The 21,678-nt window shown below is 40.5% G+C and overlaps 1 pseudogene; it reads right to left on the reverse strand.

Annotated features, from left to right (window-relative positions):
* Positions 1-13,728: 13,728 nt before the first annotated feature.
* On the reverse strand, positions 13,729-18,255 carry LOC139916778 (uncharacterized; annotated as a pseudogene).
* Positions 18,256-21,678: the final 3,423 nt, after the last annotated feature.

The following is a 21,678-nucleotide window of genomic DNA, read 5'->3' on the forward strand; positions in this document are numbered from 1 at the left end:
ACAGAAATCTTACAGGACCATGACCGAGACACCACAGGCTCATACAAAAGAGCCATGGCTGAGTGGAAAGCTTTTATTGGGACGTAGAGCTGTTGGGGGTAGTTGGGCTAGGTATTGTTAAACAATTGATACTGGTACCAGTTTCTGTGCCTTGATACTTTGAGTGAAATCTAGCTTATGAGGGCCTGATAGAAAGTCATGTCTCTTGTCTGGAGGGGGCTAGTGTTGGAGAGTTGTCATGCAAGAATAAAAGAGAAAACAGGAATATTGAAGCTCTAAGTTTAAATTCTTCCTTTTTGTTTTTGGTTTATCCAACACAAAGTACTTACTGTTGCCATTTTTTTGTCTCATCCACCAAAGTATTCAGTCAGTGCCAAAAATGTTCTGTGCCTGGCGCCTAGCCCTACGAAGGGGGTTCCAATTGTTGTAGATGTTAATGACGGTTTATTATGTTTACAAACATGTTACCAGTGTTGGGAGGAACACATTACAAAGTAATGCACTGCTGTAACATTCATTTTTCCTGTAACAGAGTAGTGTCAGGCAATCTTGTTTCAAGTAGTGATGATTTAATATTGTAATTCTAAGTAGGGATATAAGTAATATGTTACTATTTTGAGAAGCAACAACCTATGTGTATTGTTTTTTGGTTTTTGTTTTTGTTTTTTTGACCTTTGAACTACCCCAACACTGTTACAAGGCAATCTTTTTCAGATGGAAGTGCAAGTTGAATAAATAAATATGGACAATGTCAGTTCTGTGTGTGTTTGATTTCATTTAGTGGAACTGCTTTGCCTCATTTTAAGCCATAAATGCTTATGATGGATTATTCTTGATTCAAGAGTATCTTGAATCAAGAATATTGCTTATTTCAAGACATTTGTCACTTTTCTAGCGTCCAGATATTTTTCTTATTTCAAGAATTCTTATTAAGTGTAATTATTTTACTGCACTGGCAGATTATTTCACTTGTTACAAGTCTGTATCTCCTCAAATCAAGTATTTATTTCTTGTTTTTTCATATTTAATTTTTGCAGTGAATTTAGCATGATATGTCTGTGCACTGAAGTGACACTTCATCATTGTACATTTTAGGTGTCACTTTTATAGGAGTTCAGGATCATGACAATCCTCGCCAATTCAGGCTAAGGAGAAGAGCAACCAATTCAGATGCAGGATTGCACTCAGAAGTACAAGTCAGATAATATGTCAGCTGAACTGAATCTTTCATCATTGCACATTTTAGATATTTGTAGAGGGATTTAGTATCACAACAAATCTAGCCAAATCAGGCTTAGGAGAAGAGCAACCAGTTCAGGAGTAGGATAATCCAGACCAGTTTAATTCAGTTCAGTTCAGTTTTTTGTTCGGTATGGTTCATTATGGTTCAGTATGGTTCAGTTTGGTTCGGTATGGTTCAGTATGGTTCAGTATGGTTCAGTATGGTTCAGTTTGGTTCGGTATGGTTCAGTATGGTTCAGTTGAGATCAGTATGGTTCAGTATGGTTCAGTTCAGTTTGGTATGGTTCAGTATGGTTCAGTTGAGATCAGTATGGTTCAGTATGGTTCAGTTGAGATCAGTATGGTTCAGTATGGTTCAGTTCAGTTTGGTATGGTTCAGTATGGTTCAGTATGATTCAGTTCAGTTCAGTTCAGTTCAGGTGGTACCTGTAGGGGGTAGCATTAGAATCAGTTCAGTTCAGGTTGGTGTGTTAGGGTGCTTTCACACCTGATAGTCCGCTTCCTTGGTTCACACCTGATGCGAGAATGATACATAGTTTTGTTTTTCAGATGGTCTGGTTCGCTTTCACAAAGCCAAAAAATCAAACAGCTTCCGGATCCGGTAATGGCGGCAGCGTGAAAGCTGTGTGTCTCTCCAACCCCACAAGAGAACAAAAAAAAAGAAAAGAAATGGTGCTTTGACTTATCTCCATTTGCCTTCACGTCTTAACCTGTGTCGGGGGATGAACTTACGATCAGGTGCAACAACGGAAAAGACAACTATATCAACAAGTAAGAAACGCAAAAACAAACAATTTGCGGCACCCATCCCCCAAATGGCTGAAGTGGGAGAAATAAAACGCCTGATGATTGAAATGAAGGACTCGCTCTCGAAAGAGATCAAGGATTTCAGGATGGATTTCAAAGAATTTCGAGCCGAGACCGAAAAAGACATTAAGACAATTATGTAACAGACGACAGAATTACGCCTTGATCTAGAAAAAACGAGTGACAGACTGGAACAGGTTGAGCGCCGTGTCGGTGAGATACATGATATTGAAATACTGCACCATAAATCGATTAAATATCTGGTGAACAAAGTTTCGGAGATGGAAGAACGCACTGAATACCTGGAGAACAAGTCCAGGCAAAACAATGTGCGTATATTCAACATACCAGAGAAAAGTGAAGGCAACAATATGACAGCCTTCCTCAAAAAACTGTTTAACGAGGTGCTTAAAATACCTGGAGATTTTAACATCATCAGAGCGCACCGGGTGTACAGAGAAGGCAAAGATCATACCAGACCGATAATTGTTGCCTTTTTGAACTTTGAAACAAAGAAGCAAATACTGCATGCGGCATGGGGGAAGAAGGAATTAACCTATAATGGTACGCGTATCTTCTTTGACCACGACTTCACCTTCAAAGTGAAACAACAGAGAGCCTTGTACAGACCTATGAGAGAACAACTCAAGGCCAAGAATATAAAATCGCATATCTTGGCCCCGGCCAAATTGAAGGTTTTCAGCGAAGATGGGACCTCGCAGACATATGGAAATCCACAAGCTGCGGCAAAGGCTCTCGAGGAGCGGGGACTGCTCGCCAGTGTCCTGGTACCACGAGAGTCTACACTTCAAGACACACAGATCATGGAACGGGACACCAACCAGCAACAACGATGGGAAGTGGACAAGAAACAACGGAACAGTCGGAATATTATTGAACTGGTGCAAGAGGCAGAGAAGAACCTCGGACTATGTGAGTGAAAAACAATTGTATACATGTCCATATGTTTGCTTATTGCAACTAAAATTGTATTGGATCAGGATAATAGGAAAGAAACACTTTCCCGATTTGCTCCCTGTTTCTGCTGCTGTTTGTATAGGCTGAATGGGAATTACATTTCAGAATAGTTTGTTATTCTATTCTTCCTCTTAATTTTTAGTTTTAACTCATGTTCACCTGTTTATGTTAACTTCTTTCTTTTATTAGAGAGGCCCACATGATTGGCATGGGTTTTTTGTTTTTGTTTTGTTTTTTTCTTTTTGCTATTACGCTAATTCTTACCACTAGATATTTAGTTAAAGTAAATGGGAAGGGGATGAGACAGCATTAATGCTACCGCCTTAATTAATTCGATGGCTAAGCAAATACAGGCATGTGTTATTGTTTTTGTGTTTCATGTGCATTTCAGTAAGTGTTTTATGTTTTTGAAGTTGTTAGTTAGGATCCTTACCAAGTATGAAAAGAAGGTTAATTCTTTCTTAATTTTTCTCCTTAGATGATGTATGACATGTAATAGTATAACAATTGCAACTTACAACTGTAATGGCTTGGCTAATGTTTCTAAAAGAAATGAAGTTTTTACATGGCTGCAAGATAAAGAAAATATTAAAATTATTTGTGTGCAAGAAACGCACTCTAACTCCGAAAATGAGTTAAAATGGAAATCAGAATGGGGTGGGGATATATACTTTAGTCATGGCCTTAGTAATAGTAGGGGGGTTATGATTTTGTTTAAGAAGGAACTGCAACACACAGTTCACTCTGTCCAAACTGATGAAGATGGAAGGTGGATTATGTTAGATGTAACAGTAGATAATTTACACATAAATATAATCAATATATATGCTCCAAATGAAGACAATCCCTTTTTTTTTGAGGAAATCCATAATGTTATCTCCTCTCAAAAGAATAACCAAAATATTATAGTTGGAGATTTCAATACAGTTTTAAATATAAGCAAAGACCGTGCAGGTACTCATTCTTTCAACAACCATCCCCAGGCACTTAGTGAAATTCAAGAACTTATGGCATCCTTAGATTTAGTGGATATTTGGAGGCTACAAAATCCAGACTCAAATAGATACACATGGCGTAGAGGGCAACAAGCTAGTCGTATTGATTATTTTCTTATCTCCTTTTCTCTTGTTCCCAAGGTATCAAAATGTATTATTGGTGACCGCCTAAGATCTGATCATGCTATTGTAACAATTCAAGTCATTACAGCTGAACATCCTCGGGGGCGTGGCTACTGGAAATTCAACCTATCACTTTTAAATGATACTATGTTTATTGAAAAAACTAAAGAATTTATTAAAGAGTTTTTTGAAAATAATGAGAATACATCTGACCCACACAACGTCTGGGAGTCCTTTAAGTGTTCATTTAGAGGACACGCCATTAAGATGGGATCATGGAAACAAAAAAAATATTTGATGAAGGAGAGGAGTTTAATGGACAAGATAAATGAACTGAATAAAAGGCTGGATGAAAGGCAACTGCCCTCCGTAGAAATGGCTTATTTAATAAAAACTAAACAACTGGAACTGGAGAATTTATACTCTGAGCGGGTAAATGGTATTATCAATAGATCTCGTGCCACTTGGATGGAAAAAGGGGAGAAGTGCACCGCTCATTTTTTAAGATTAAATCGAAGTAATTTTGTTGAGAAAAACATTATGAACTTGTGTACCACAAATGGTGTTATACTCACATCTCCACAGGAAATATTGTGTGAGGAGGTGGATTATTTCAAAGCTTTATTTTCTTTTGAGAAGGAGCCAGAGTCTCTGGCTGGCTCGGATATTGAATTATTTTTTCCGGAAAGTTATGATCAGACACTTTCAGTACATCAGCAATTAAGTTGTGAAGGTGAAATTTTAGAAGGAGAGTTACTGGATGCCATTAATTCTTTCTCCTCAGGTAAATCACCTGGGATTGATGGTATTCCTATTGAGGTTTATAAGACCTTTTTCACAGTAAAAAACCTCTGATGGCATCTTTTAACTACTCTTTCACTCAGGGAATATTATCAGACACACAGAAAGAGGGCATCATCACATTACTTCTAAAGCAAGATCCACAGGGGCATTACAAAGATCCCACATATATGAAACATTGGAGACCACTGACACTGCTCTGCTGTGATACCCGTATCCTCTCTAAATGTATTGCATTGAGAATAAAACAAATTATTGATGATATAATAAAATATGATCAAACAGGTTTCATAAAAGGGCGCTTTATTGGTGATAACATACGGCATCTTCTTGATACTATAGACTATTATGAAAATGAACAAAAATCTGGGCTTTTATTTATTGCTGATTTTGAAAAGGCATTTGATAAAGTAAGATGGGATTTCATCCAAAAAGCTCTTCAGTTTTTTAATTTTGGGGAAACCTTCATAAAATGGGTGAAGGTCATGTATAATCAACCAACCAGCAAAATAGTAAATAATGGATATTTATCTAATAGTTTCACCCTGTCTAGAGGCGTACGTCAGGGGTGTCCGCTGTCTCCATATTTGTTTTTACTATGTATTGAAATTCTTGCTATTAGAATTAGAAATAATTCATGCATAACAGGTTTAAAACCATATGGGATAGAAACAAAAATAACATTATATGCAGATGATGCAACTTTTTTTCTGCATCCCGAGAAATCTTCACTAGATGCCCTCATACTTGATTTAAATCTTTTTTCTAAGCTATCTGGATTAAAGCCAAACTTTGATAAATGCACTATTATGAGAATAGGACCAGTGAGAGGTACAGATTTTGACCTACGGTGCCCAGCTCCAGTCAAGTGGAGTAATGGCTCGGTAGATGTTTTGGGAATTCATATTCCAGATAATCTAAAAGATCTAGTTAAGATAAATTACGAACGAAAAATTGAGAAAATTAAAAATGTTTTACAACCTTGGAGAGGGAAAATTCTGTCGTTACAAGGAAAGATTACATTGATTAATACTCTCGTAATTCCTCAGTTCATTTATCTCTTAATGGCACTTCCCTCCCCAGAGGCATCCTTCTTTAAATGTTTTGAACAAAACATTTTTAAGTTCCTTTGGAATAATAAACCTGACAAGATTAAAAGGCAATATATATATAATTCACATGAAAATGGTGGATTAAATCTAAAAAATATTGCAGCTATGAATTTATCCCTAAAAGCATCTTGGCTTAATAAAATTTACCATAACAGTCTCTGGAGAACAAGTCAAAACTTCTACGTCTTCTGTACGTCTTCTGTGTACTTATTCTTTGACAGCAAATTGTTTCCCTTTTTTCAATTAAAATCTCATCACTTTGAATGGCTATTTAAAGGAATATTAGCGAATCTCTCACCCTTTTTTAAGGATGCATTGAAGGCTTGGTTGAGTTTCCAGTATTACCCCCCAGATACCCCAGAAGATATCCAAAATCAGGTAATATGGATGAACTCAGAACTGTTAATAGATGGGAAGCCCTTTTTATGGGAAACACTTCAGAGAAATGGAATCATTTTTATAAATGATATACTAGATAACACGGGTGATTTCCTTTCATACCATCAATTTTGCTGTATGTATGGTCAGATATGTGATATTTTTAATTTCAATCAGTTGATTTCAGTTATCCCAATTAACTGGAAACGGAAACTAAAAAAGAGTGGATACAGACAGCAGGTTTGTGCACCTATTACAAGGTGTCAGAAATGGCTATCCAAAACAAAGATAAATAAAATAATTTATAATTTCATTTTACAGAGCAGAGGCCTTACTGCCTTCCCACATACAGTCTGTTCCTTTTGGGAAGATGAATTTAATATTTTGATACCTTGGAAACAATTTTTCAGAACTATTTACAAAACAACAATTGATTCCTACTCCAGAATCTTTCAATTGAAGATATTCTACAAAATTACTGCTACTAAAAAACAACTTCACATGTTTAATATTGAACAATCATCATTATGTAGATTCTGTAATGAGGAAGAGGAAGACCAGTTGCATTTGTTTTTCTATTGTCCATATGTTGCCAGTTTGTGGACCGATATCCAAAATTGGCTAAGGCCACTCAATATTTATTTTAAATTTACACCTTTAAACATTATGTTGGGGGTTCTGGATGAAAACTGTCCCCAGATAATAAATACAATTATTCTGTTAGGTAAAATATTTATATTTAAAGCTCAATCAAGAACTAATTTGAATCTAAGTTTCTTAAAAAATACAGTGCGAAGCCAATTCCTTCTGGAAAAAATAATTGCTACAAACCATTACAAAGTAGCACAACACAATATGAAATGGGAAAAAATTTGCTCTAGTGAAGAGTGGGACTATATAAAACTCTAAATACACTCTACCTGTCATATGTATATTTCAGTTTCAAAATGCACTGGTACTGTCAATCTAATTATTTGAATTACTGAAGGGATCCTATTATTTTTATTTTTATTTATTGTTTATTTTTATTTATTGTTATTTTTTTATTTTATTTATTAATGTATTTATCTATTTTTTTTTCTTTTCTTTTTTGTGAGGATATATTGTCATGTCATATTGTCGTGTGTGTTATGTGTATTTTTGCCTGTAATAAAAAAAAAAAATAAAAAAATAAAAAATCAAACGGTCCAGAGCTTGTAAACAAAGCCATGTAGTTGATTATTGGTCAGTTAGCGGGTAAAAATAGAACCAAACCCCCCTAATAATGTAATAATTTCCTGAAAATGTAATAACACCTGAAAATGTAATAAAATTTGCACTTCACTTGATCGAAAATGTAATAAAACCCAATAATGTAATAACTTGACCAATAATGTAATAAAATGTTCTGACTGATATTGTAATAACATTTTACCGATAATGTAATACCTTTCAATATAATAAAACCCAATAATGTAATAACTTGACCAATAATGTAATAAAATGTCCTGACTGATATTGCAATAACATTTTTACCGATAATGTAATACCTTTCAGGTGGGTCATTTTTTTTTTCAAAACTGATGATGTTCATTTTCAGTCCAGAGTTCTACAGTTTGTGTTTTAAGAATTTAAGAATGTTATATACATTGGATTTGAAATGAAAGAATGACTATTAGGTTAAAGTGCAGACTTTGAACACCATTCAGCCATATGCACATGGACAGAAACTCAGGGACATGCAACTACATCCTGGTCTTATTGAGTGGGTGATGGACTACCTCCTTGGGAGACCATTCCAGGTCAGATAAGCTTCTGAGCAGCAATGGGGACCCGGGAAATGCCCTGACTGATATTGTAATAACATTTTACCGATAATGAGCAGCACCCTCAGAGGAAGTTCAGATTTGTGACAGTTAAAGGAAATTCCAGTGTATGACTTTCAAGGGAAGATAATTTTTTTTATTTACTTATTACTTAGAAAAATGTTATTGAAATCGCATTGTGAAAACTGTAATATGTTGGTATTACAACTAAATTAACATTGCACAGCTTTCATGTAAAGATGATCAGAGTACCATCCTCAGTAGTAACACTGTATTTACTTATCATATTCAGAACTGATGATGAGGTTGGAATATTATTATTATATATATTATTATAATTATAATTTTACCACCTTCTTCCCTCTCCAAATCATTGATAAGTCCTCTTGAACATACTTATCTGGTATGTGCCTGGTCTGTATAAAAGACCAACACTCAATTCATTATCAGGGAACTTAATATGTAAACATTCAGTGTTGCAAAATGGATAACTCACTTCTGTTGTCACATTTGCTCTGCAGTATGCACCTACACCACTGTTGTTTTAATTGAGGAAATATTTTGTTACTGTTGTCATAACTGCTGAATCTTGGTCTATGATATAATACAAACCCAGCAACCATGTTTCTGTAAGAAAAACACAATTTGCATCAATTAATCGATCATCTGCAATCAGATCTTTGATATGTGCTCTGAAACTTTGAATGTTATGCAGAATCATTTTACTGTGGCATGTTTGAAATCTTGAATGATTAGTACTTTGATGGAACTTACTCTGCTTAAAGCAACATAAGCTTGAAAATATCTTCTTTAGAGACACTGCATTGTCCAATGTTAAACCTTCCATTTTATGCACAGTACAACTGTAGGCCAAACAAAGGGGAAATTGTCTTCTTTTGCTCTGACTGTTATTGAATTGATCTTCCTCTGGCTTTATAGGGGTTGCATTTTGTGGTATACATGACATGTGAAACACCTTTGACCTTTGCTTCTGTCCAATGTTTGGGTTATCAAAGATAATGTAAATTGCTTTTGGAAAGCGTTCATCAACATGACCGTAAATGTAAGCAACAGTTCCAAAGGCTCCATTAGTCAATCCATCTGACACACATATATTCTTAACCAACATGACACAAGCACCTATGCCCAGAGAAAGAGATTTCTTCAAACAGGTGTTGAATACATTTGAGTGGTAGGCATTTTTCTTTTCCAATCTTCAAGGTTTCAAGCATTTCTTTCAAAATCTTGAGCTTGAATCTCCACTGTCATTACAGATCTTACTCAGCATTTCTCCATTGTATGCGTCGACTTCTTTATTTGTTGCAAAAATGTGGATACGATTTTTTTCTTTTTTTCACATGGTTTCAACAGTTGGACATCAGCTTCCAGCAATGGATCACCCTACTTTTGCTTCCTTATTCGGTTTAATAATTTGGCGAACGATGCATCTTTTTGTCTGACAATCTTTTTAGTAAAATTATCAGCTCATAAATTAACCAGATGCGATTGATGGCTGATTTCTGCAAGGTGAAAGTTGGTAGAAGCCACCTACAATCTCCTGTTTGTCAGAAGAGTATGGTCAACCATTGAAATTTCATCAATTATCAGTATTTTTAAGTTACTTCATTTTGTTCTCAAGGTGTTGGTTTGCTCTTCACCAAGTGGTTGATAAGGTAGCTTACTATGAGCTATGAGACGTGTTGTGGATTGTTGTAGCTCCAATGTTATAAGCTGCTACATTGGTTGAGGCTGTTAGAAGAACATCATCAGGATTCCCTGTAGTCTGTGGCAAAATCCATGAGCATTCATATTGTATTGCTTTTATCAGATTACTTTTTCCAGTTCATGCAGAACCTGTTATGAAAATATAAAAAGCATCAGGATTATCACTATGGCATTTAGCCAGACACCACTGTCTTATTTGGTAGAAATATTTCTTTGGAAGTCATTTAGTGGCCGTAAGAGATTTAGCCACCTAGACAAATCGGTTGCGTTTAAATCACTGTAGGGGAGGTAACAAGTATGTTTTCTGGATAACGGGAATCTAATATTTGTAGCTTCAGAGACCCAAAACAATCAAATTGAACCCAACCCGGATCCAGGGTAATTTTTCAAGAGTAACCAAAGCCCAAACCCAAATCTGTGTAAATCCTGACATCTAACGGTAAAAAGCATGCTACTGAAATTGCCATCTACAATTGACTAATCTTTGGTGCCAGGTAATGTCAACTTGGTGGTAACTGGATACTCTGGTTTTTGAGCAAATGGGTCTACCCGAAGACCTCTACTTGTGAGGTAAGGTTTACCACTTTTACTTCAAGAGCTGTAACAGTCTGAGAAGTGGTTAGCCCCTTCCAAGCTCTTAATTTGGGCGCTATGTTCATCAATGTCCTTGGTGAATTCAGAGCGAAAAGCATGATCACTGCACAATATTGAGGAGAGGCTGTTATTTTCTTCAGCCTGCAATAAGTGATTTCAGACCCTATAACCAATCCTGAAACTAGCGTGTGCTACATGGAAATTTCTGTGAGACGTAATGATATAAACAAATAGCCACACACGCGGGCCAGCTGTGTTGTTGTTTTCACCTCTTTCCTAAAGCTTGTTGTTACAATTACAATGGCTACCCATATACTGCACCATTTCCATCTTGCCCCCCCACATATCTAAGTTCATGTGTGTGCATGTGTCCATTTAACGTGGGCCCCAATGCTTATTTAGTGTCCTCAGTGAATGGGGAACAAATGTGTTCTTGAACTTATTCGTAAGGACCGTGTAGGTACTGATAACTACATGATACCGACTGTTAGGCATAGCTATAACTCTGATTACCTTTGAGGTTCTTCACTGGGAAATTATCCAAATGTCCTGTAAGGACCAGGTAGCAGTTGATAATTATAAGGTCGGTTCTGATAATAATAAAAGAAACTGGATGATACCTCCTGGGAGATGTAACTGTAACTACTGTCTAACTCCGACTAATGCGCATTAACCACCAGGTAACTTCTGCAAGTTCTATTGACGGTACTCGCATTCGTCTTGCAATATCCGACAGCTACCCTGTTCTTTCAGCACCGTATGTTAAAGTCGTACCAACAAACAGATACCAGTGTTTATCACGCCTCTCTGTAAGAGATGACCACCCAACCTCGTTATACAAAATGCAATGACGGGTCCTACAGTTGTCACCAGTGATAAATCTAAGGGCGGAGTGATATACAGAATCTAAGGGTTTTAGGCTGGATGCAGAGGCGTGTCTATAAATCACATCACCATAATCCAAAGCGGACAGGAAAACTGCCTCAATAATCCTTTTCCTACAAAGCACAGGAAAGGAAGTTCTGTTTCTGTATAGGTAACTGAGTTTTTGGCGCAGTTTACTGACAAGACTGTCTGTGGTATTTAAATGTAAACTTCTCGTCTAGCCAGATGCCAAGGTGTACTCAGAGACTTTCTCTATAGTAGAGCCATTTTTCATGTAGATTAGAGAGTTACTGTAATCAACATTTCTGGCTCTAGAGAACATCATGAATTTAGTCTTATCAGAATTCAAGATTAATTTAAGATTGATAAACTCATCTTGCAGAGTATCAAAAGAGCGTTGCAGGTTTTGTGTAGCTAGCTGCACAGTCACCAAAACAATACAGAACTGTGTCATCCGCATATAGGTGAACATAGCAATCAGTTAGACAGGACGCAATGTTGTTGATATAAATTGTGAACAGAACAGGACCCAATATTGAACCTTGTGGAACACCTTTTGAGATAGGAAGCAGTTCAGATTGAGCGTTGCCCAGAGAAACAGATTGTTTCCTGCCAGAGAGGTAGTCCTGAAACCACTGAATTGCTTTACAATCAAAGCCAATATTAATTAAGCGCTTCCCTCTATCTACAGCAGAAAGAATATTATTTACAACCAAAGTAACAGCAGAAGTGGTACTATGATTAATCCTGAAACCAGATTGGTGGGGGCTTAGCACAGAATGCCATGAATTAAATGATTTAAGCTGATTATTCACTAAAGATTCCAGGATCTTAGCAAGGCAGGACAGCTTGGAGATTGGTTGATAGTTATTGAGATCACTTCTTTCTCCACCCTTAAAGAGGGGAGTTACACAGGCTAATTTCCAGACACTGGGAACAATACCAGTAGAGACGGAAAGATTAAAAATATGCATTATTTGCTCAGCAATAAGTGGGGCGGAGAGCTTTAAGAGAGAGACGATCCAAATTGTCCTCACCAGTTGCTTTGCTATGGTCACTGGAATGTAATGCCTCTGTAACAACACTAGGAGAGAAGGGATGTAAGGTGAACTGAGAGGCTGGGTCCAGAGCACATGATCAGTATGTCTGATATTAGGGGGTGGACTAGTATATTGACTCTCAAATAGATGTGCAGCAGCAGCAAAATGTTTATTAAAGGCTAGGCAAATTTCTGACTGCTTGGATAATAGATAATTATCAACTGTAACATGGGAAGGTGTGGAGGTAGTAGATTTGTTTTTATTAAAATTAACTGCTTTCCAGAATTTTGCAGGGTTGGAGAAAGAGCTGGAAATTAAATTTAGAAAATAATCAGCTTTGGCTTTCCTCATCGAGGATGTGTACTCGCTGGTGCGCCTAGCTAGAGTCCAGGCCTTATTCCTATCTCTAAACAATGCTGACAGCTCGGCAGAAAACCAGGGGGTTGATCAATCTTTAATTCTGTGCTTTTTAAAAGGAGCATGCCTGTCGATAACAGAAAGAAATGTTTTTCTAAAGTAGTCCAAGGCCAGATTTACATCCTGGATTTCAGAGGTGTAATAAATGTCACTGCATAGTATATCATTTAAAAAGGCTTGTTCATTAAAATTTTTAAGGTTACACCAACGTACAACACAAGATTTTGTTTTAGGTAGACGAGTGCTCCTAATGCAGGCTATTGGGCAGTGGTTGTTAATTCCGAGATCAAAGACTGAAAGACTCAAAGGCTGTGATCTTATCACTTCTATTAGACAGAATCAAGTCTAACAAAATTGATTTAGGTGGATCTTTTCAATTAGGTCTCGTAGAATCTATGATTAGTTGAAACAAATTGAGGTTACAACATACATTCAGGTGGTCTGATATAGGAGCCAACCAATTTAAATTAAAATCACCCAAAATCAACATCTCAGAGGCACCAAATTGAGCAATAAGATCTGCCAGTTCATCAACAGCATTTAGAGGGGCTGAGGGAGGTCTATAGATTCCATTGACGGCAACTGAGCAATTAGGTCCTAGGTTAACTTTCAAAGCAGTGAATTACATTACATTACATTACATTACGTCATTTAGCAGACGCTTTTCTCCAAAGCGACTTACAATAAGTACATTTTGTCAACAGTAGTGAAACCAACTGTGCATCACAGTCTTCATCAGCTAAGCCTTTTAATAGGAATAAGTAGCATTCGTAGAATTTATTTATTTTTTTTTTAATATAGAAGAAGGGTAAGAAGATAGGTTAGTTCAAGAGGGGTCCAGGTGTAACCTGAAGAGATGTGTCTTTAGTCTCCGCCAAAAGATGGGCAGAGATTCGGCCGTTCTGACAGAAGGGGGGAGCTCGTTCCACCATTGTGGCGCCAGGGATGAGAAGAGTCGCGACCGGGATGAGCGACTTCTGAGCCCACGTAGCAATGGAGGGGCAAGGTGACCTGCAAGGGTGGAGGAGCGGAGGGAACGAGGCGAGGTTTGGAACCTGACCATAGATTGCAGATAGACTGCTCTGTAGGCGAGCACCAGTGTCTTGAATTTGATGCATGCAGAGATGGGAAGCTAGTGAAGCAACTGGAAGAGGGGAGTGACGTGAGAGAATTTTGGTTGGTTGAACACCAGACGGGCTGCAGCGTTCTGAATGCGTTGTAAAGGTCTGATGGCAGAGGCAGGTCAGCTGGTTGTCCAGGATCACCCCTAGGTTCTTGGCAGTCTGAGAGGGCAACACAGTGGTGTTGTCAATGGTGATGGAGAGGTCTGTGAGACAGCAATCTTTCCCAGGGAGAAAGAGTAGCACTGTTTGGTCAAGATTGAGCTTGAGGTGGTGCACAGACATCCAAGCACTGATGTCTTTGAGACATGCGGAGATGTGCCCATCAATTTGTGTATCTGAGGGGGGGGGAGGAGAAGTAGAGTTGAGTGTCGTCAGCATAACAGTGATAGGAGAAGCCATGAGAGGAGATCACTTGACCGAGGGATTTAGTATAGAGAGAGAATAGCATGGGCCCCAGGACTGAGCCCTGAGGGACACCGGTGCTAAGTGTGCAGGGTCTGGACAGAGATCCCCTCCATGACACCTGGTATGAGCGATTAGACAGATAGGATGTGAACCAGGAGTGTGCAGATCCAGTGATTCCCAGTTCAGACAGGATGGAGAGAAGGATTTGGTGGTCAACTCTATCAAAAGCAGCAGACAAGTCAAAGAGGACAAGGACAGAGGAGAGGGATGAAGCCCTGGCAGTGTGCAGGGCCTCTGTAACAGCAAGGAGTGCAGTCTCAGCAGAGTGAGATGCCTTGAAACCAGATTGAAGAGGGTCCAGGAGGTCATTCTGGGAGAGATAGAGCGAGAGTTGGTTGGAAACTGCTCGCTTCAGGGTTTTGGATAGAAAGGAGAGAAGAGATACAGGTCTGTAGTTCTGGATAGCAGCAGGGTCAAGGGAGGGTTTCTTAAGAAGAGGCTTGACTCTGGCAGTCTTTAGAGCAGCCGGAACACGACCTGAGGACAGGGAGGAATTGATAAGGGCAGTGAGGATGGGAGTGATGTTGGTGGAGATGGTTTGGAGAAGAGTGGAAGGGATAGGATCAAGGGGGCAGGTGGTGGCTCGGTTAGACCTGACAAGTGTGAGGACATCTTCTGGGGAGAGGGGAGAGAAGGAAGCAAGCCCAGGGACAAGGGGCAGAGAAGCAGGTTTGGAGTAAGGAATAGTATTGTTAGTGGCTGGATGATGGAAGGAACAGCTGATATCCTCCACCTTCTTAGCAAAGTAGGTGACAAAATCATCAGCTGAGAGGGAGGAGGGAGGGGGCAGGGAGGGTGGGTTGAGGAGGGAAGAGAAGGTGGAAAACAGATTATTGGGGTTGGAGGCAGAAGACTGGATGAGGAGGAAGTCTTTGACACAGCAGAGGTGAAGTTGGAGAGGAGAAGGTGGTAGGCAGCGAGATCATCAGGGCGCTGCGATTTTCTCCATTTCCTCTCAGCTGCCCGAAGCTCTGTTCTATGAGTTTGCAGAGATTCAGACAGCCAAGGAGCAGGTGGAGAGGATCGAGCTGGTTTAGTGGTTAGTGGGCAGAGAGAGTCAAGAGAGGAGGAAAGAGAGGATAGAAGAGTAGTGGAGGCCTCCTCAGTGGACAGGAGAGAGAACTGCTCAGCTGTGGGAAGCGAGGAAAGGATAGCAGAAGAGAGCGAGGTAGGTGACAGAGTTTTTAGGTTACGCCGGGTGGTGATAGTGTGAGTGGGTGTTGAGTGGGAGGTGGGGGGTGAGATGGGAAGGGAGAAGGTAAAGTGATGGTCAGATACAGGAAGAAGGGTAACAGCAAGGTTTGAGGTGCAGCAGGATCTGGAGAAGATGAGGTCAAGCAGGTTCCCTGCCTTGTGAGTTGGAGGAGAATGAGAGAGGGAGAGGTCAAAAGATGAGAAAAAGTTAAGGAAGGACAGGGATTGTAATTTGTCTGGCTGGATGTTGAAGTCACCCAGAAGAATGAGTGGAGTGCCATCCTCAGGAAAGAGGGAGAGGAGCACATCCATCTCATCAAAGAAGTCACCAAGCTGACCAGGGGGGCGGTAGATTATCACAATGTTGAGCTTGATAGGTAGAGATACAGAAACAGCATGGAATTCAAAAGAGGATATTGAGAGGTGTGAAAGAGGAATGACAGTGTAAGTCCACTTGGGTGAAATTAGGAGTCCAGTGCCTCCCCCACGGCCAGAGGCTCTGGGGGTGTGAGAAAAAGAATAAGTAGCAGAGAGGGATGCTGGGGTGGCAGTATTTTCAGGTATGATCCAGGTCTTAGTGAGGGCCAGAAAGTGGAGGGATTGACATAGAGCATGGGCTGAGATGGTCTCAGTTTTCTTAACTGCCGACTGGCAGTTCAAGAGTCCTCCAGTAAGAGAAGGACTGCTGGTGCAAATTGGGTAAATAAGATTACATGGGTTCCTACACCTGAAAATAGTGCCATGTCTACGGGGCCTATGAGCTGATGTTACAACAGGGATGGGAGTGAGACACATAGTGTAGCAGACAGGAAAGCAGTTAAGTAGGAAAGAAGTGAACTAGGAAAAATAGTTACAAGAAACCCTAGCCAATCCTAGCCGCGTGTCCCTATTCGTTGCCTACCCTCGACTGACTCCTGCAGATAGACTCCATAGTCTTTGTGCGCCTGGAGTCTTCGTGACTACAAGAGGCTGACGCTACAGCTGACGCTGTAGAATGACTGTGCCTAAAAGTACCGGTTCACCAGAGGAACTCAAGCCACTCACAGCAATTAACAACTACTTGAACACCAACTGGCCTTCCCCAGCCAAGCACTTTGAAATTTAACTGGTTTTACCTAAACTAGTTTCAGCGAAACTACTCAGCACCAAACCACACTTTCAAATTAAACACCGATTTAACTAAAACACAAAGATAGCACAGTAACAAACAAATAGCTCACCAAGTGCTGCTAGATCCCAACAAAAAGTGCTCTACTGAACCAAGCTGAGATAAAAACAGAAGATTCTACACTGCAGACAAAATGTGTAATGTGAATTCAAATGATTTATAAACAGTGACAGCAGTTAGAACTGTAACAGAGAACATTGATTTAACATAAATAGCAACCCCACCACCACCTTGTATTTCTGTCAATTCTAAACAGATTATAATTATTTAAGGTTACCTCCGAGTCATTTATATTTTTATTCAGCCATGTCTCGGTCAGCACAAGAATATCAGGGTCCGTTTGAGAAATCAACATTTTTAAATGGTCCAACTTATATTGTTGGAGTAGACTCCTAATATTCAAGTGTATCAGACCTAGACCATTTCTAATTTTGAAGGACTGCGGGGTTAAGGTTGAACTCTCAGAGGAAGCCATGACCCCCATTATTACCCCAAGAGCTATTTAAAGCAGGCTCAACCTTCTGAGAGGGGGTATGTGAGGGGGAACGTCAGGACAGATTAAAAGCAACAAACCTGATAAAATTAGACATTAAAACCATTGTCCCATTTCTATTTAAGTGCACACCATTCCTTTTATAGGGATGTAGCCACCGCTATACACAGCAATCTTTGGTGACAGGGATTGGTGGCTAACTGCTGATCTAGCCAAGCTAGCGTCAACAGGCCCGATCCAACGTGAGGAGGCAGATCCTTGAGCAGAAGTCGGCAACGGGAGCAGCGAGGATGAAGGCATGGCGTCCGATACTATAACCGCACCGTGCGTTGTGGAGTTTGTGGGCAAACTTGAAGCAGGTAGAAGGGGGTGCCTACAACTGGTAGCATCAGAATTGATGCCGGAGCCAGGGGTGCTACTAGGAGATGCGTCGGGATGATGTTGCTCGGGACTAGGAACAACATTTGAAACCGGAGTGGACTTTTTTAAGCATTTGGAATAGGAGGAGTTTGATCGGGATCTGGAGGTACCATCTGGATGAGATCACTTTTTGCGGGATGATGAGGCTCGATCGGTAACGATAGCGGAGGAAAGAGAGGGAGCCGAGTCCTGGGACAATTGTTCAAGGGGGGCAAAGTGGTTGAAAAGCTCATCGACATCCCCATGGATGTTAATCAGAGGAAGAGAAACTCTCTTCCTACCTTTTACCACTGATGCCCAGGAGGAACATTCAGGAATGGGACTGGCATCACTATATGTCCGTGCAGCGGCAAAGAAGTGGTTGTCCAGTGGTTCCAGGGAGGCCAACTTGGAGTTTAAATTTGTCTGGCGATTAAGGAGATCGTTGAGGAGATTCTCGATGCACTGCAACTCTGTCTTGATGTTATTGATCTCTGCTGAGTGGGCCATAGTCGGTGAAGCAGGTAGGCCAGAAGTATTTAGCAATTTCAGCCCCATTTGCTCGCTTTGTTCACAAAGGTCAATCGGCACCTACATCCATATGTTTTGGGAATGTCCAGGTGTAAGATCATTTTTGGTACAGATTGTACAGGTCTTATCAGATATTATTGGCACTGAAATACCATGTTTACCTAATGTTATATTGTTGAATGATGAATCCTCCTTCAATATATTAGGCAAACAAAAAAAATAATTATTCTCTGGTCTTACAGCAGCAAAAAAGATTTTAGTAATGAGATGAAAACCACTTAACCACCACCTTAACCACTTAAATTAGATCAGTGGATGTCCCTATCTTATAGTAAACTTGCTCTAGAATCATCAATAGCATGTGTAAATGGTGCAAAAAGGGAAACAGTTGAAGCACTTACAGATGCAACTGAACTAGTCAAACTGTATATAATACTAGTGGGGTGTAAAGTATATTATACTGTATTATATTGCATACGGTATTATAGTTATTCTATATTTTATATATGTATATGTGTGTATGCATGTGTATATACATGTAAGTTTGTGTATGTATGTGTAGTGTATATGTGCATGTATGTAGGCTATATATATGTGTGCAGTGCGTGTATATGTATGTGTATATATTAGCATGTATATGAAATACTTTGCATTATTATACCCCTTTTTTATTTTCATTTATTTTTTTCTTGCCTTTATTATCATTGTATTTTACTGTGTTCTGTCAATAAGTAATACCTAGGACGATCTCAATATGTTTCTGATATCTATTTCCATGGACTATGTACTACAGTTATACATTCACTACTTAATTAACCCAGCCTATGTAAATGTTCTCATTAATGTATTATAGATGTTTTATAGATAACAGGTCAAACAAATGTTGTACTATTGATTGTTGTACTATTGATTGATAGTTTGACACTCACACAAAACTTGTACACCTAAACATTTTTCTTGAAGAAGTCAGAGTGGGAATGGGGAAGGGGAACGATAGCAGCCAAAGTCATATGTGGATGAATCAATAAAAAATTGGCCACAAAAAAGCAGAAGAAAGGCCCATAAATAAAATCCTTGTGTAGGAGTGTGGGGAGTCAAGATGTCTGCACACGGTGTCCAGGAGGGTCAGACAGGCATTCTCCACTCCACGCTTTGCCTTATAGGCAAACTGGAGCGGGTTCAGACTGTCTCTCACCATGTTGGTGAGGTTGCCACACACCACCCTCCCCATGCACACAGCACAGATGTCCAGAGATCCTTCGGCCCTTCACTACCTCAGCCCAAGAGGCTTAACAGCCGGGACTAGGATCAAGGCTTGTCGCGTTCTCCTCAGATACGACTACTGAAGACAGCCATTTGCCAGGCTGCTCAAAGCAGGCTAACCAAGTGTGTAGTTCCACCTGCCGCTGAAGAAGGTCCCTGATGAGAACTTCAATCGATTGCAGATCAGACTTGATGCCGGAAATCTTGGTTGCAGTGACCATTATTTACGTTGTACGCTCAGTCTCTTGAGTGGAGAACCAGAACTGAGGTAAGTCTTCAACCTTGTACAGCAACCCGATATGGGCCCAGGCTCTATAAGTGTATGCCAGTAGTGTCTCAGATTAGCCTGGTTAGCCTTCTGCTGGTTAGAGTTCTGAGTTGGGAGAAAGCAGTAAAGACAGTAATCTGTCCCCAGAATCTTTGCACTCGTCGGTAAGGTAAAACCAACTAAAAGACTTGTAAAACCAGGACAATCAGTAAAAGCAATGATCAGATTAAATCATAAAATGCTAAAATAGTGCAGAGGATTTCAGTAAACAACTCTTTTGGTTTAGGATTACTTCACTCCCTGTCGTGACATCAACACGAACAACATGCTATAGCCTGAATTGACTGTCATAATGCTACAGGTCAGCCAGATATGGTCCTTACCACTCCCACCTATCAATAGAGTGGGGGGTGTAAAACCAACGCTACACTCTACGTGTTGACACGAGAGTGATGTAGGTGCCAACCGTGAGTCAGTCGGCTGGTCTCCATCGTGCTGCAGCATGACTTAAGCCTACTAGGTAATTTTCTCACAGGTCTCGTGTTCCAGTACTGAGTACAGAACCTGAGAAAGACCCAGACACAATCAACAGATAAAATCTGATGAATGGACAGGGCGTTGACCATGACGCCGCTGTGCAGATCTCCTCCACACTTGTGCCACTGAACAGTGCCGTTGACGTGGCTTCACTATGTGTAGAATGCGCACGGATGGCTGTAGGAGGGTCTCTCTCTATCCGCCAGCACATAAGTTTGTGATATTCCATCACAAAGCCAGTGGGCGAGCCTCTCTTTCGACAGGGGCTTGCCAGCCGCTCTGCCTGCATAGCACACAAACAGCTGTTCCACATAACATGCCAACCCGCGCACAGGGCATAACTGATGCAACCTCCCTCTCCTCTCCATGAGGAGGAGGATAGAAAGCATCCAGTTGAATTGTCCTCGACTGAAAAGAACTATTAATGTTCTTAGGTGCAAAGGACGGATTCTGTCTGAGTGTGGCATCACTCAAGTCATCATCAAACAGCTTGGGTGGACTGAAAGGGAACACAAGTCACTCACTCTCTTAGCTGAAGTCAACAGCCTAAGAGAAACCTGCCGAATTGGATCAAAATGCTCCTTAGAAAGAGCCTCCAAGACCAAAGGCAGCTCCCACTGTGGGGCAGTGGAACGTATCACGGGACATGAAGAGATTGGCGTATTCTACTATCAAAGTGTATGCGTCGGCAATCTCTTCCTGTCATGAGGGATTTGGTCGGTTTTTTGCCACCCCCTCATGAAGCGTTTCCTGCAGGGGGATAGGAGGAAACATCCCGTGATACGTTCCACTGCCCCCCAGTGGGAGCTGCCTTCTTCAGCAGGTGCTGGAGAAAAGAGAGAACGGATCCAATTGAGCAATTCAAAGGAGGTTCTGCTCTCCGCACCACTTCTGGAAATGTAACCATTTAGCCTTCTAGCTATCAATGGTGGATTGAGCCCTCACGCCCTGGATGGTCTGTACCACATTGGCAGCCAATCCTGTGCGCATCAGCCTGTCCCTCTCAGGAACCAAAGCTTGAGAGGCTGCCCCAGACAGGGCATCGTGCCTATTGCTCAGTTCACCTGAGACAGTGAGGAACTGTCCACAGCGGGGGCGCCACCAGCTGTATCATTTCTGCGTACCACGGTGCCGTTGTGCGGTCCGGTGCTACCAGAATGACTGACAGCCTCACCTGCCTCACTCTTGGCAGCAGAGGGGGAATGAGACGGAGGGGAGGGAAAGCATACACCAGCCTTCTTGGCCATGGCGCATGTCCGAACACGTCCACCCCCAATGGGGGAGCATCTCGGGGAAACAGGGAGTGGGAAACGGGGCTTCGGTACAACCGGCTG

This window comes from Centroberyx gerrardi, chromosome 8 (assembly GCF_048128805.1).
Source record: "Centroberyx gerrardi isolate f3 chromosome 8, fCenGer3.hap1.cur.20231027, whole genome shotgun sequence".
Taxonomy (NCBI): Eukaryota; Metazoa; Chordata; class Actinopteri; order Beryciformes; family Berycidae; genus Centroberyx; species Centroberyx gerrardi.